General features: G+C 39.1%; 1 protein-coding gene across 5 annotated transcripts in view; it reads left to right on the top strand.

Annotated features, from left to right (window-relative positions):
* RABGAP1L (RAB GTPase activating protein 1 like) overlaps nucleotides 1-14514 on the top strand; it is a 592969-nt gene that overhangs the window by 310126 nt on the left and 268329 nt on the right. The window contains exons 1-2 of one of the 5 annotated variants that reach the window (XM_040984294.1): nucleotides 564-568; nucleotides 1669-1672. The exons of the other annotated variants lie outside the window; for them this stretch is intronic. The gene's annotated coding sequence lies outside the window, so the exon portion shown is untranslated. Of the gene's footprint in view, nucleotides 1-563; nucleotides 569-1668; nucleotides 1673-14514 lie in introns of those variants that run through there. 5 annotated transcript variants of the gene reach the window in all.

Raw genomic sequence — 14514 nt, forward strand, 5'->3', positions numbered from 1 at the left:
CCTCTGTGCTTGGTATTTCAAAAATCATGGTAACTTATGAGCAGTGGAGCTGGTTGGTGCTAGAACTGTAGGGCTCAAAGAAGTCATTCTTTAAAGATAAAGCTGGTTGTATCAAGGACAAACTTGTTTTCACTCTTTTATGCCTTATTGCTAGTTTTTTTTTTTTCTCTAAACCAAGCATTTCCAATCCTTGGTGCTTCATTATTTAAAAAGCACATTGCTTTATTTAATCCAGGTTGTTTTTTTTTATTATTAACCAAAAATAGCAATGCAAACTATAGCATTTTATTATGCATGTTATTAGGATTTTCAATTTATGCAAATCTAATTCCACACAAAAAGGATTTATAGCAGAATCTATTTATAAAGAGAGAAAATTCCTTTCACCAGAAACTTAACTATTGTATTTCCTAAGCTCTTTTATTAAAAAATCATCATTAAAGGGAAAAAAATGTCTTACTCAGTGGAGATGTCCTGTCTAGAACCAATTATTCCTTGTCCTTCAGTCATCTGTGAGCAGTTAGACTTAATCATGTTAATAAAAGTTATGTCATTGTATTCTTATCTCGTGGATTTCAGAATCCATGTGTAACAAATTTGTGTCATGGTTGTCCTAAAAATTCCTTTCTTAGGATGTCAGATGCTTGCTGCTTTCCTGCCCATCTTCGTCTGCTAAAAGTTGAGAAGTTTTACACCTTGAGATTATAATTTCCTAAGGCTGTGGTATTCAGACATTTTGACACTTTTCATATGTACATGTGTGTTCCTTGTCAGAAGCTGAAGTGTTCAGATATTGTTGTAATGGGATATTAATGTTTGTTATTTTAGTTCAGTTATGATTTTGACCTACATACTGAATGGTAGGTTGAAATCATGACTCATCAATAAAGATGTGAAATTCCCATGGCTATTTATTTGCTAACCCTTAATCTGATCACATGACCCCCATCTTGCTGCCAAAGTTCCAAACTTTTAGGTGGTCCACCTACTCAAGAGACAAGGCAAAAGTTTAATCCTAGGCTGAAGACTGCCCACCATGATTGAAGGTGCTTAGAATGTGTCAGGGACTTAAATTGGCATGATTCATAGCTAATATTAATTTTGAAAATTAGAATTAGCATCGTGTTTGTGGAGTAGCAGGAGGAGTTAAGAAAACAAAACCTAGAGATATTCAGTAACTTGTCCATTTGCATATGAAACTCAAGGCTTTTTTTTTTTCTTCCACTATCATATGCTTTCTGCGAAGGGCATTGTATTGTGATACAGTGGGGGAAAGCTCCAAACTAGACATGGAGAACTCAGTTCCAACAGAATCAGGTCACTGACTTCTCAAAATAGGATTAAATAAAATTACTTCCATAATCTTTTGGCAATCCCTGGAGCAACTTCTCTCTGAGATCTGCACAATGGCATATAGAGTTCTTTGAAGATAAGCCCATACAAAATGTTTAAGACTGTGCCCTATTTGTACTTCTTACCAGGATCCTCTATTACCCCAGGGTCATAGAATAAGTCCTCTGTAATTAAGACATGTATGGGAGTACTGCTAAGAAATTCATTCTTGCTAATGAGCTTAGCCACTTTGTAAGACACTGGGACATCTCAGAGGACCGGCTGAGGACAGGAAGGCAGAGCAGTTCTTCTCTCGGATGGAATGTACTTCTGGAGGAAGGTGTTAAGAATTTCATTTCCACTTTACTCTCCTGTTCCCTATTCTCACTCCCCTAATTGAAGGACATTTTTTCTGATTCCTACATAGAACAAAGTTTGTGACAAGCAAGCTAAACGTACAGGATGTGATTTCTGCCTTAAAATCTACATTTGCATTATTTAGTATAGAAGCTACCGTCACAAACTTGAAAATGACAAGTCAGAATTAATAAGTAGTGTAAGTGTAATAAATTTTAGAGGCTTGTGTTGCACTGTAGAAGGTAGCAATGCTGGCATCCCATATGGGTGTCAGTTTGAGACTTTGCTGCTCCAGTTCCAAACTGGCTCCCAGCTAATGAGCTTGGAAAAGAGAACCCCATGCCACTGATATGGGAGACCCAGAAGTATTTGGTTCCTGGTTTTCGCCTAGTCTAGACCTGTTTGTTGTGGATCTGTCCCTCTTGGTGCCCCATCTCTCTCTGTGTAACTGTGCCTTTCAAAGAAATCTTAAAAAAAAAAAAAAAGAAAGAAAGAAATTGCATACCATATTTGAAAACGAATATAAAATATGAAAAACGAATATAAAATATCTGCATAATAGATTTAATATTGATTACATGTTGAAATGTTAACATTTCACATACTTTGTGCTAAATTAAATGTTAAAATGAATTTCTACAGTTTATTTAACATTTTTAATGTAGCTGTAACAAAATTTTAATCTGTATCTGTGGCTTATGTATTTTTTTCTTGTGGACAGTATTGATTCTAGATCAATACTACAGTCATTCTGCTCAGCCTCTAATTGAGGATCCTCCACGCAACCAAAAAAGGCTGAGTTTCACCCAACTTTTTCTCTAAATGTTGTTCCCATTCTCCTACCTCCATGTTAAAGCAGTACTTGACGTTTTACCAGACTTAGACAGTACATTTGCAAAATCACATTTGCTGACCTTAGAGCTAAGTATGGTTGAAGGGGACATCAGTTTGATGGCGCCCAGAGCCTGTGAGTTTGCTACGGATACCCAGTGGACCAAGAGGCGTGTATGAAGAAGTCCAAGCAAGTTCACATTTCCCCCCAATGGACTACAGCAGTTTTGTTTCTCTTTGACTTACTAAGTTCATCAAAGTTCCACTTCCTAATCTCCAGTCCCCCTGTTTTGCTGACCATCGTAAGCACATGCTTAGTGACATTACATGTAGTAGATTTGTAAAGACGACTAATGCATTGATGAGTGATAGGATGGTATGTTGGCAGTCGTGAGCCTCGTGATTGATGTCAGGCAAGAAGGTAAAAGTTGCCTGTCTGCACACATACTTGTATATTAAATGTATTTTTACTCAAAAATTTTCCACTTAAAAATTCTTTGTTTATTGAGTGGTGTTTGGTACAATGATTAAGAATATTAACTTAAGGGACATTGCTTGCTGCTTGGGCCTTCACAACATCAGAGGTCAAGTCTCTTTTCCTGTGAATAGGGCCGATGGCTCTGGTCCTTGGGTCTCTGCTACCCGCACGGGAAACCAGGTTTGCAGTATTGGCCTGGCCCAGCTGCAGCTGCTATAACTGTTGGAGAAATGAGTCAATGGATAGGAGAGGTCTGTCTCTATCTCCATTTCAAATGTAAATTAACTGATTCCTGTTAAGAGTGATAGTTATATAGGTAATATGCATGTGCATGTATTCATCTAGAGGAACTCTATACTTGAGACTGTCATATTGAGAAGTGAAGATACATTGCAGTATGCATCGCTACTTTGAATAAAAGATGGATTCCCAATGGAACTGTTAAATGTATCTTGACGATAGGATGCCAGATTTTGCGCGGTTGTTTATACCCACAATGTCAGGGTATACTTATTTAGCAAAATGATGGATGTACAACTTTTTTTTTGAAGGACTGTGCTATTGCAGTAATATAAGTTGTTATAATCTAGGGGAAATCAAAGTTGGCAAAGAAGGTGGAGAGGGTGGAATCACTGAGCCTATGGAACTGTGTGATAAAAAATAAATTTAAAAAAATACGTGTTTTGAAGAACATATGAAATGACAAAAAGCTTTCATTTACATTTCACGCCCTGAATCACAATTTATTCAACTGTGTATACTGTTACAATTAGGTATTATAATGCATGCTGCTTGATTAATTTTAATGAAAAGTCTGAAACTTTTCAGAAGAATGATAAAAGCTAAGTGTAGATGCTAGAATTATTAAACTCTTTAAATTAAAAATAAAATTTGTTCAAAACCTATTACCCATACATTTTCATTTTTCCTAAGTAACTGGTTAAGGATTGTCTATCTTCAACCTGGCACAACCTCTGAGTTTTTTAGGTTAGTGCCCTGACTTCTTTGGATCAATTTTTACAGTGTCAATAGTACAGAAATAAATTGTCCTTTACAAGGCATAGCACTGTGCTAACATCTCAGCTGTAGGCTTTGTCCTTATGCTAGTTTTGAAACGGGCAACCAGACACATTTTTTAAATGTCAATTGATTGATCTTTTTCTTGGCATATGATCAGACAGTATTGACAGAGTCAACATTCTCAGCATCTTTGTCATTTATTCTCTGTGAGGAACCTTTATCTGTTCCCTATCTTTGTGTCTTTTGGGACCTCAGTACAGACTGCTCTATCTTAATTTGATCGTGTTTTCCAGGTCAAGGATTCAGTTCTTCTGTGTCTTGAGGCTTGCTGTCCTCACTAATGATGATGGTGTCTGTCCATTCTTATCTGTCCATTCTTATCTCTTTTCCCTTAGTCTTTTGTAGGTTACATCGAATCTTTCTGATCTTATTAATAGTAATATCTGTAGCTTTTAAATAGTATTTGCTCATGTTATTAAGTAAGTTGAGCATAGCTTGCTTGTGATTAAATGAGACCACTTTATGCTAGATATGGTAAATTTCAGAACAAAATATTTAAAAGAACATAAAGAAAAATAAAATGTTAGGTGAAGGTACTCAGAAATCACTTTTCTGAATAGGGTGACATTAATTGAACTAGTGCTACATTTATCAAATAGAAATATCAGTCATCTGCTCAAATTTTAATTTCTGATTATCAATGCACATTTTAAAACACGTGTGTCTCATGCAATATTAAATCCATGCCCTTGAACATGTGCTTTCATCTGGCAGCCTTGACACTGGGATAAACCCTTATTACAGTTGAGCATATTGAGTGACATGAGTTTTCTTTATAGGACAACTGATATTTTGGTGGTTATTCTGCTGAAATATTCAGTAAAATTACAATACTAGGTTTTCTACATTTGCCAATACTTACCACGTCGTGATCCATTTAAATGTTAGAAAGTTTAACGAACAGCTTTTACTGAGAGGCTGTATAATTGTAATAACATGGGAACAAGTAAGGGGAGGGAAAAGAGGGAGGAAAGAATGCCTGTATCTACAAAACTGTTGTGGAAACTAATAACTAGAAAAAATAAAATGTAAGTGAAAAATTAGCATGCTAAGATGCCTTGTATTCATGAACTACCTCCCCACAACCCCACTAGCCATGCCGTTGTTTCTCGCCTTGCATCTGCCCAAGGCTTCTCCTTGGGGTGCTTTCGGGTGCCTGATCTCAGGAGCCACAGCCATAACTACTCTTTTGCCCCACTTGCTCTGCTCCTGACATGTCTCTGAAATTCAGGGATTCCAGACTCTCCTCTGATTTCACTAATGGCTTGGCATCTCCTGAGTGCATCCATTTGTTTAAAGAATCAAAACCAGTTACTACTGCCTTTTTTCTCCATGTGACCTCAGATTTGCTGCATTTGTGAAAGGTTTTCTGTTTCTTACCGTCCCGGTTTGGTTTCAGGGATGCATCATTTACATTATAATCTTAAACAGTGTCATAACCATAATAAAAAAGAAATTTAACTCAGAGATAAGTTATTTTTAGGAACTATTTAGCCAGTGGCAGCATCACACCATCTTCACAAAATATTGTAACCTAGGCGAAGTTGAAAGTAGATTAAATGAAATTAATGCTTTATAAGTGTAGATAAACAAATATATGCTTTACAGATCTGTGCAAAGGCTGTTTTAATCCTTGTTTCCTGCACATCAGAAATAGGAATTTTGTTCCATAGTTGTTTCCAACTAACCCTTGGCAAAGCAGGGTTTCAAAACATTACACTTGTTGTGATTGAAATGTTGCAAATCATGGCATTGGCTGCAGTAGCAATCCCATTAGATAACGTTCTATCTTCTGGTGACTTTAATAATCTTCCTCCCAGAGGGCCAGATTTGAGTGCCCAACAGAAGAAACATTTTCCCAGTCTGGCTTTTATCTGTAATTCAGCATGAGACATGACCCACTCACCATTCTCTTCTTAACTTGGGGTGCCATTTTCATCTTTCACAAAATCCTTCACTCAGGGATCCTGAATGAATGTGCAGCCCCTGTTAGGTGTGGAGTGACAGTTAATACTACCAGGTGCATCCTCAGCGCTTAGGAGTTATCTGTCAGTTCTAGTAGAGATAGCCCAAGGCACTGTGCAGCAGTCTCATATATATATATATTATATATAATATATATTATTATAATATATAATATAATAATATAATATATATTTATTATATATGATATATATCATATATAATATAATATAATATATAATATATATAATAATATATTATAATATATAATATATATTTTATATATATAATTTGGTATTGTAAGAATATGAAGGAGGAAGTTTTGTTTTTCACCTGGGATCTTTAGGCAGGCATTATGGGAGAAATCTGATGAGCTTTTATAAATTAACAAGATTCTGAAAGGAGAAACTGCAGAAAGCAGCACCATCTAAGCAAGGGAAAATGAACAAAAGCTTTAAAATTTAGAACAGTGAAGTTTTGCAGAATGGGGCAACAAAGTAGTACTTTATTGAAATAGTAATACTTATTGGAGGAGGAAAAATTAGAAAAGTGATGATTCATTGGCTATTGCATTCCCTAGTCATAAAGTGACAATTTCCTGAACTACATGGGATGCCAGAAAAGCTCATGTCCTAGCTTACTCAAAGAAATTGTGAACTATTTGACACTTAACACCTAATTACCCTGTAACATAAGTACAGTTTCACATACGTAGTTTGGTATCAGACACTGAAAACTTTGGAAAAATGAAAGAGTTTTATTTGTAGAGCTTAGGGAAATAAAAAAATAAATTTTTAAAGTTAAAAATGACAAATTAACACAGTCTTATGGAACTCTTTCATTGTGGTAATTTGCTTAAGACAGAAGAAAATGTAAGCCATGATGCATTTCTCTGAGTGGAGAAGGTACACTGATGAGAGCTACTGTGAGCTCTTTAGATTTGTTCGTAGTCAACTTGGACCCCAGAGTAACTGCCCGTGATTGAGTGGGAATGGCAAGACTGTGCTCACTGTGACATGAGCTATAAACTCAGAGTCCCCTAGTTGCCTTCAGGCTTAACATTCACCTGAGGCACTCACAGACTCACAAATAGCTGTTAAACCTACAGTTACAGAGTACTGCAGGTAAAGAAGGCAGATTAAAGCCAGCCAAGAAAAGGCCTGGGAGTTAAATCCAGAAGGACCAAGCATGGAATTTGTCCTCCTTGCTTTTCTGGCATCATTGTGAGACAAGACATAGAGGAAGCTGTCCTGGGCCTTGTGGCCCAGAGTCCCCATTAGACTTTACTCATGCATTGCTTGTGTGGCCGATTTTAGTCTCCACAGACCCAGCACTGCCTGGTTAAGCCTCCATAGGATGGAGTCCTATTGTGACACTGGTTAGTGCTCAAGGTTCTCATACTACACATGACCTTCACTGACGAAAAGATGACAACTTCTAAGGCCAGATCTCTCTTTGGATAAGGTTCTTTATACATACCACCAACTTCATGTGATAAAAGCAGAAGAGACTGAACTTAACAAGGCCTCACAAACCTGAAACTATACAGTCAATGTCAGATAAATGGCTCCTTATTGCTCACAGGATTAAGTTAAACCACTTTTATTTAACATCTAGTTTTCTCTGTACCCCCATCAACTTCTGCCCTTATGAATTCTATTCTTTGTTTGTTTAAATATTTGTTTATTTTTGTTGTAAAGGCAGATCAGATCTGCAGAGAGGAGAGACAGAGAGAAAGATCTTCCATCTGCTGGTTCACTCCCCAAGTGGCTACAATGGCCAAAGCTGAGCTGATCCAAAGCCAGGAGTCAAGAGTTTCCTCCAGGTCTCCCCCATGGGTGCAGGGTTCCAAGGCTTTGGAACTGCTTTCCCAGGCCATGAGCAAGGAGCTGAATGGGAAATGGAGTAGCCAGGACATAATCTGGTACCCATATGGGTCTTGGCATGTGCAAGGTGAGGATTTAGCCACTGAGCCTTTGAGCTGGGCCCATGAATCCTGTTCTTGCAGTCTGTCTTGTGATTTCCTGGACATACCCAGTGTCTAAGTTTACATCTTGCTAGCCTCTGGGGAGCAGGGTGCTAAAGTCGCTCCTGAGTTTGGAAGGGGCCGTTGCAACATGGCGGCTGGCCCAGGGCCAGGAGGTGGGGCTGGTCTCGCCAGCAGGTTAACAGGAAGTTACAGGGATAGGCTAATGCCCTCGCTGTGATTATGTGATTGCTACTGGCTTATCAGATAACATGTAGTGGACCCACGGGGAGAAGTGATTGTTGGAGAACGATATAAATGTAGCCGGTAAAAGCTAGGTGAGGACGACGGACGGACGGACAGACAGATAGTTAGACACAGACAGACAGATAGACAGATAAAGATGGACAAGAAAGACTGGGGGGCGGGAAGAAGGGTAGTAGAAAGGAGACGGGGAAAGTACGGGAAGAAATATGGGAAGAAGGGGGGTGGAAAGAGGCTGGAGAAGCAGCGGAGGAAAGCTTAGACTAATGGGGACAGGAGCAGCGGAGAGAAGGATTTAAACACAGCCACTTTTGGCATTGAGGGGTCCGGTTCCAGCTTTTCCTGGACCCTCAAGAGTGTGCCTCGTCATTTTAGTGTCAGTGGCGACACTAGCCATCAGTGTATTTTCTCTCTGTAGAGTTCGTTTAGCTTGTCTGGTCTACAATGCCCAGCATCATATCTGTGTCCTGTGGAAGGCCACTGTCACCACTTGATAGTTTTTTGGGTCACCTTTTCCACTGAATTCTTACAGCTAACACTGCCCTTGTAATGTTAAGCTATTTCTTTTCATTAATATTTATATTTATGTCTTGTGTTTACAAATATATTTCAGCTTCTTGCAGGTTCAGGAAGCTGTAGACTTCCTTTTTTGAAGAGTTATTTGAAAAGAGAAATTACAAAGAGAGGAGGGAGTGACACAGAGATTTTTTTCCATGTTTAGGTCCATTCCCCAGATGTTTACAACAGCTGGGGCTGGGCCAGGCTGAAACCGGAAGCTAGCGGCTTTATCTGTATTTTCCACATGTGTGCAGGGGTCCAGGCACCAGGACCATCTTCCCTTCCTGTCCCAGGCGCACTAGCCAGGAGTCATGTCAGAACAGGAGCAAGTAGGACAGAAGCCAGCACCCTTATGAAATGCCGGCGCAGCAAGCAGCAGTCCAGCGTGCTGCAGCACAGCACTGACCCCTCCAAAGCCACAATGTCAACTTCTATATGAACAACCCACAGGATGATGCTCCAGTATATTAACTATTGGATTTAGTCTTAAAAAGCTAAGTCATATAATTTCATGAACAATATTTATCCAGAAATGTTTGGGTTATTTTTTTAATTCATTGAAAATACCCACAAACACAAGGTCAACACAGTGCTGGAAAATGTCAGGAGAGGTACTGGCATTCCGTTCCTATCCCAGGACCTTTGCTTTCACCTCTGACTGGAAAAGTCTCTCTCTAAACCACCGTTTCCAAAATATAAGTCCTCTCCTCACCATCTTTTTATATTAAATTCAGTTTTTCATAGTGCTTTTTAAGCCAGCCAGTGTTATGTGCTGCTATATTTGATCTTTTTGGCCCTGCTGACAGAATACATTCAGCAGCAGGACCATTTGTCTTGCTAACAGTTACATCTTCCCTGTCCAGAACAGGAGCTGCTTCGTGGTCCATACCCAGAAGAGTATTTGTTGAAGGAATTCATAGCTTCCAAAAAATGAAAAGTTTAGTTTTTAGATGCTTATTTCATTTCTGTATTATTCAATTTAAGTTGATGTTGCTGAACTTTAAACATTTGAAAGAGGAGTAACTAAAATGATTAAACAAATATTAAAAGTTTTTCTAAAATGACCAAAAATGTACTCAGGTTATAAACAGTTATTGGATGTGATGATAGGCATTTTTAGTAAAATAAGCTGCAAGGATCATGCTACGATTGGTATGTTTATCAACTAATGATTTTAGCAGAGGCCTTCTTCAATGTTTTTAGAAAAGCATATGAATTGTTTTATATGAGGTACATAAATGTAGAGCTCTTTTAAAAAGAATTCTGGGGGCCAGCATTGTGGCACAGCTCGTGAGTCGGCTGACACGGGTAGACAAAGCTCCTGCCTTCTGGCCGACCCAGCCTTTTCCCTGTGACCCTCTCTTCCTGTCTGTTTCAAACTAAGTAAATCTCTCAAAAAAAAAAAATAAATAAAAATGTTTATGTTTCACAAAGGTATAGAATGTATTTTGCTAAAGACTGTGTTAACTAATTTTTAAAATAATGTAAAGGCAGAATGATCTACCTTAGGGAAATAGCAGCGCAGGGTTCAGATGTCGTTCTCCTTCTAGCAAACTGAACTGTTTATTATTGCCTATTGCTACGAGTTCCCTATCGGTCGAGTTCCCAGCTGAACTTATCCTTGGGGATGGTGAACAGTCAGCAACCCTTGAGAATTAATGTGTGTACAATTAAGGCCTAAGTGGATTTGCTAGGTGTATTGGGAGTCTCAGAGAAACACTAGGTGTTCATCAGAGAGTTATTCCAACTCTGACCTAGATCCTGCAGGATCTCTCAGATCCCAGGCTGTGCCCATAGCCTGTAAAGACTCCTAAACAGCTGGTCCCAGAGGCATGCTCTGTTTTGTTCAGATATTTTTCCCTTCCGTGCAGTACTTCCTTCAGGTCAAAGTAGCCATCATGAATATTGACTGGTCTGTAAATACCCTCCTGCTCCTCCTCTCCTGCTGCTTGTATTGTCACCACCTTCCCTACGGAGATGTCTCTCTGCTGGAAGGCAGAGTTGGCTTATATTCCTGACCTTCATCTTGGCTTTGATTTGGAGGCGTTCGGCAGCTTGCATGTGCAGTGCCTGGAAAGCAGCCTGCTCCCAGTCTGACCCAGCTGAGGTTTATTTCTTTGCTTCCATTCTAGCCCTCTCCTGCACCCCCTGCCCTGCAGTTTTCGACTTATAAAGGCTGACAGCAATCCAGCTTCTGTATTATTGTTTCCAGCTTATGCTTTAGTAGCACCTTTTAGACTAGAATACACTTTGATGTTCTCCCTTTTCATCTCTGGGTCTTTGGATTGTAGCAAACATCAAGGCGCATATGGATGACCTGCAGATCCATCTGCTTTCAGGAACGTGTGGGCAGAGCTGTTTGGGTTGCTTTACCCTCCAGCCTAGCACCAAAGGGTTTCCCTGTGGAATGAAACTAGAAGGCACGTTCTTAGGTCAGAAACTTCGAGCTAACGCTTCTGACGACTGATTATCACTAGCGATGAACTAGATCAACATCTTTAATGGCACTGACAGATTTACATAGGATTATGAAGTTGAAATAGTTTTGGGGTTGATGTAAACTAGAAACACTGCTTTTATTTGGGTCTGAAAATGGGTGCAATGAACAAAAATATTGTCACAATGTTTAAAATAGTGCAAATTGAGGTATATAGAAAGTATACATTAATCAGAAAATTACTATATGTTGCTGTTGCTTGAGACACACATGAAAAAGTCATGCTCACTAAAATACTTCGCAGTCTTTTTGTAGTTATTTCATAAAAAGTAATTATTTCGTCACCCAAGTGTGTGTTCCTAGTACCTGTGGACACATGAACATTGCATTTATGTCTTCCTCATAAGCAAGTAATTTAATCCAGGAGTTAATAGGATTATAAATGTATGAGGATATGTAAATTATACCAGTAAGATAGCTCATGCAGTATTGTTGCTAGCAGGCTCTAAACTGAACTACTTCAAAGTGATCAAAAGTTCATCCAGCTTCTCATACTGCCTCTTGGAGTTTGCTTCATTCTGATCTTCCGTAAACTTGGATTATATCTTTTGTGAAACCATGGATTTTATCTGCAAGAGATTAAGCTCTTTTTTTGAGAATAAGTTTAGTCTTTTTTTTTTTTTTTGGGAAAAGATAGTGGTTTAGAAATTAAGGAAAATCTTTGAAAGGTTGGTCTAGTTCTGTGTGGTGGTGATGTCAGCGGTGTAGAGCATGGGGGATAAAGCTTACCTTCTCCAATGTTACTGCACACCTCTTCCTGCTCTCTGAATCACCTTGCATGTGTGGTCCAGGCTAAGTCAAGGCCTTGCCTAGTTCAGAAGGGAGGCTTGGAGTTCTGACAGTGGCATTTGTCCTTTTCTCTGATATATAACTAAGGGGCTGTCATGGTGGCAGGGCCAGCTAATCCTGTGTCTGCAAGTGCCAGCATCCCGTATGGAGGCCAACCCATCTTCTGCCTGCTCAACTTCATATCCAGTGCTCTAGTGATGGCCTGGCAAAGCAGCGGAGGATGGCCAAGGCCTTGGGACCCTGCACCCGTGTGGGAGTTGGGAAGAACTCCTGGCTTCAGATCAACTCAGCTTCAGCTGTTGTAGCCATCTGAGGAGAGGACTTTAGATAGAAGATGTTTCTCTTTCTTTCTTTTTCTGTACAAGGCTACCTTTCAAATAAAAATAAATAGAATCTCTAAAATAAGGTTTAAAGTAATAAAATATATAATTTGTACCAGGCAGCATTCTAAATTGTTTTACTTTAAGCAAAACATTCTTTTCATATTACCATCCCACTTTACAGATAAGGAAACTGAAGTTTAGCACAATGTGTTAAGTGGTCTGAGAGGCTGTAGAGAGTAAGCAAGGGAAGCAGGAATATCAGTGAGTTTAACTGCAGAGGTCGTTGAATCATTTGGATTCTGTGATCAGGATGAGAACTTCATGTACAGGAAGTGAACCGTGGCTCCAGATGTGACGGAGTCTCATCTTGGAGCCACTTGGCAGCTTTGGGAGCTCCTGTGGGTGACCTCATTTCAGTTTTGCTTGAGTTATTAAATATTTTTTAGACATACACAAATATGATACTTTCCTATGAAATCTGTTAACCTGATATGTTTAAATGGTCACTTATTTGGCCTCTTTTTTGTCCTTCCTCTCTGTGCATTTTGTTTCTGGTTTAAATTATCAACTACAATTGGAACAAATATAGAAAAGAAAGAAACGAACATTTTGTTGCCCTTTTAGAGAGGGTTGGTCTGATCCCTCGCTGACTCACATAGTTTTTGAGTGAATGAGTGAGTGAATCTGGAGGATTAGGTGTGACTTCCTGATAAAATGTTTCTATTCCAAATTGTTACGAATATTTGGTAGATTCACAGTAGCTTTTATTTTGAACATAGTTATTTTGCTATAGTTTTCACTGACACAGAATTTTACCCCTATTCCTGTTTATTATAACTCTTAGCCTTCATTTATGTGAAAGGGATAATGAGCAATGTAACAACGTTGCTTATTTAGACTATAAGGCGAAGTTTCAGAAATTACTCCCTTAGCCACTAGGAATGCACAAGTTTAAAAGACTTTAAAAATCATTTTAGGAAGGTAAAATCTAAGTAAGGAGAGGTCAGTGATGCTTTCATTTGCTTCATCCCTTTTAAAAAGTTTTTTCTACCCCCTGAATGCCTGCAACAACCAGGGTTGGGCCAAATGAGAAGCGCTCCATCCTTGTCTCCCACATGGGTGGCAGGGGCCTAGCACTTGAGCTGTCATGCACTGCCTCTCGGATTGTCAGGAAGCTGGGCAAGCAGAGCTGGGACCCCACGCCTGGTTCTTCAACGTAGAGTGCTGCACCATACCCCATTCCCTCCGTCCCTGTCTGTCTGAAGGAAGATGAAGCATGTACGGGGGAAAGGCCCAGTGTTACACAAATACACTGATTTACTTTTTAGAATTTTAAAAAGTTTTATCAATTTCCCTTCCTCTAAACCGGCACTGTGAGGACTATTTAGACAAAGCCTCACCTCACCTATCTATAATACATAAGAGTATCTGGGGAATGTCATCCAGTGCCTGTATGTTATAACACTAGACTCATGTTTCCGCTGAAACAGTTCCGGAATGGCAGTAGTATCTTTTCAAGAAGTTAGTAAGTGGAGCCAATTTGTGTTTGGAAAAAATAGTTCTTTTCTTGGCGCAAACCTGCCCAGAGACAAGTTGGGCCTATCTAGTTATCAGATTTTCATATTTAGGTTACAGATCAAACAGAAGTTTTTCAGTATGCCTCTTTAGCCATCCTAAATTTTGATACATTTATAGCCAGACTTATTTCCTATTTTTGGTAACTTCTCCTAAGGAGAATGAAACACATTTGTGTGTATTAATAAGGAACATTCTATGTGTTATTCTGTTATGTGATGGCAACAGCTAGTTTGGTTCTGTGGGGATGAATGGGTAAAATTTCCCTGCCTCACTGCCCCTCCTGCCATGTGAACAAACACGCCCATGCATCCATCCATCCATCCATCCATCCCTTGGCCAGTGCATGAACGGCCACCAGAGAAATGGCTGGTGAATTCTCTAGAGAATAGAAATATGAGAATGGGGTAGGATGCACATTACTTTGGATTTATGTTTCTTGTGCTATTTCTTGTGTGATTTTTCTTAATAAAAGAGAAATTACATTCTAATAACCAACTCC

This window comes from Ochotona curzoniae, unplaced genomic scaffold (genome assembly GCF_017591425.1).
Source record: "Ochotona curzoniae isolate NIBS_2020 unplaced genomic scaffold, NIBS_Ocur_1.0 contig_4105, whole genome shotgun sequence".
Classification (NCBI taxonomy): domain Eukaryota; kingdom Metazoa; phylum Chordata; class Mammalia; order Lagomorpha; family Ochotonidae; genus Ochotona; species Ochotona curzoniae.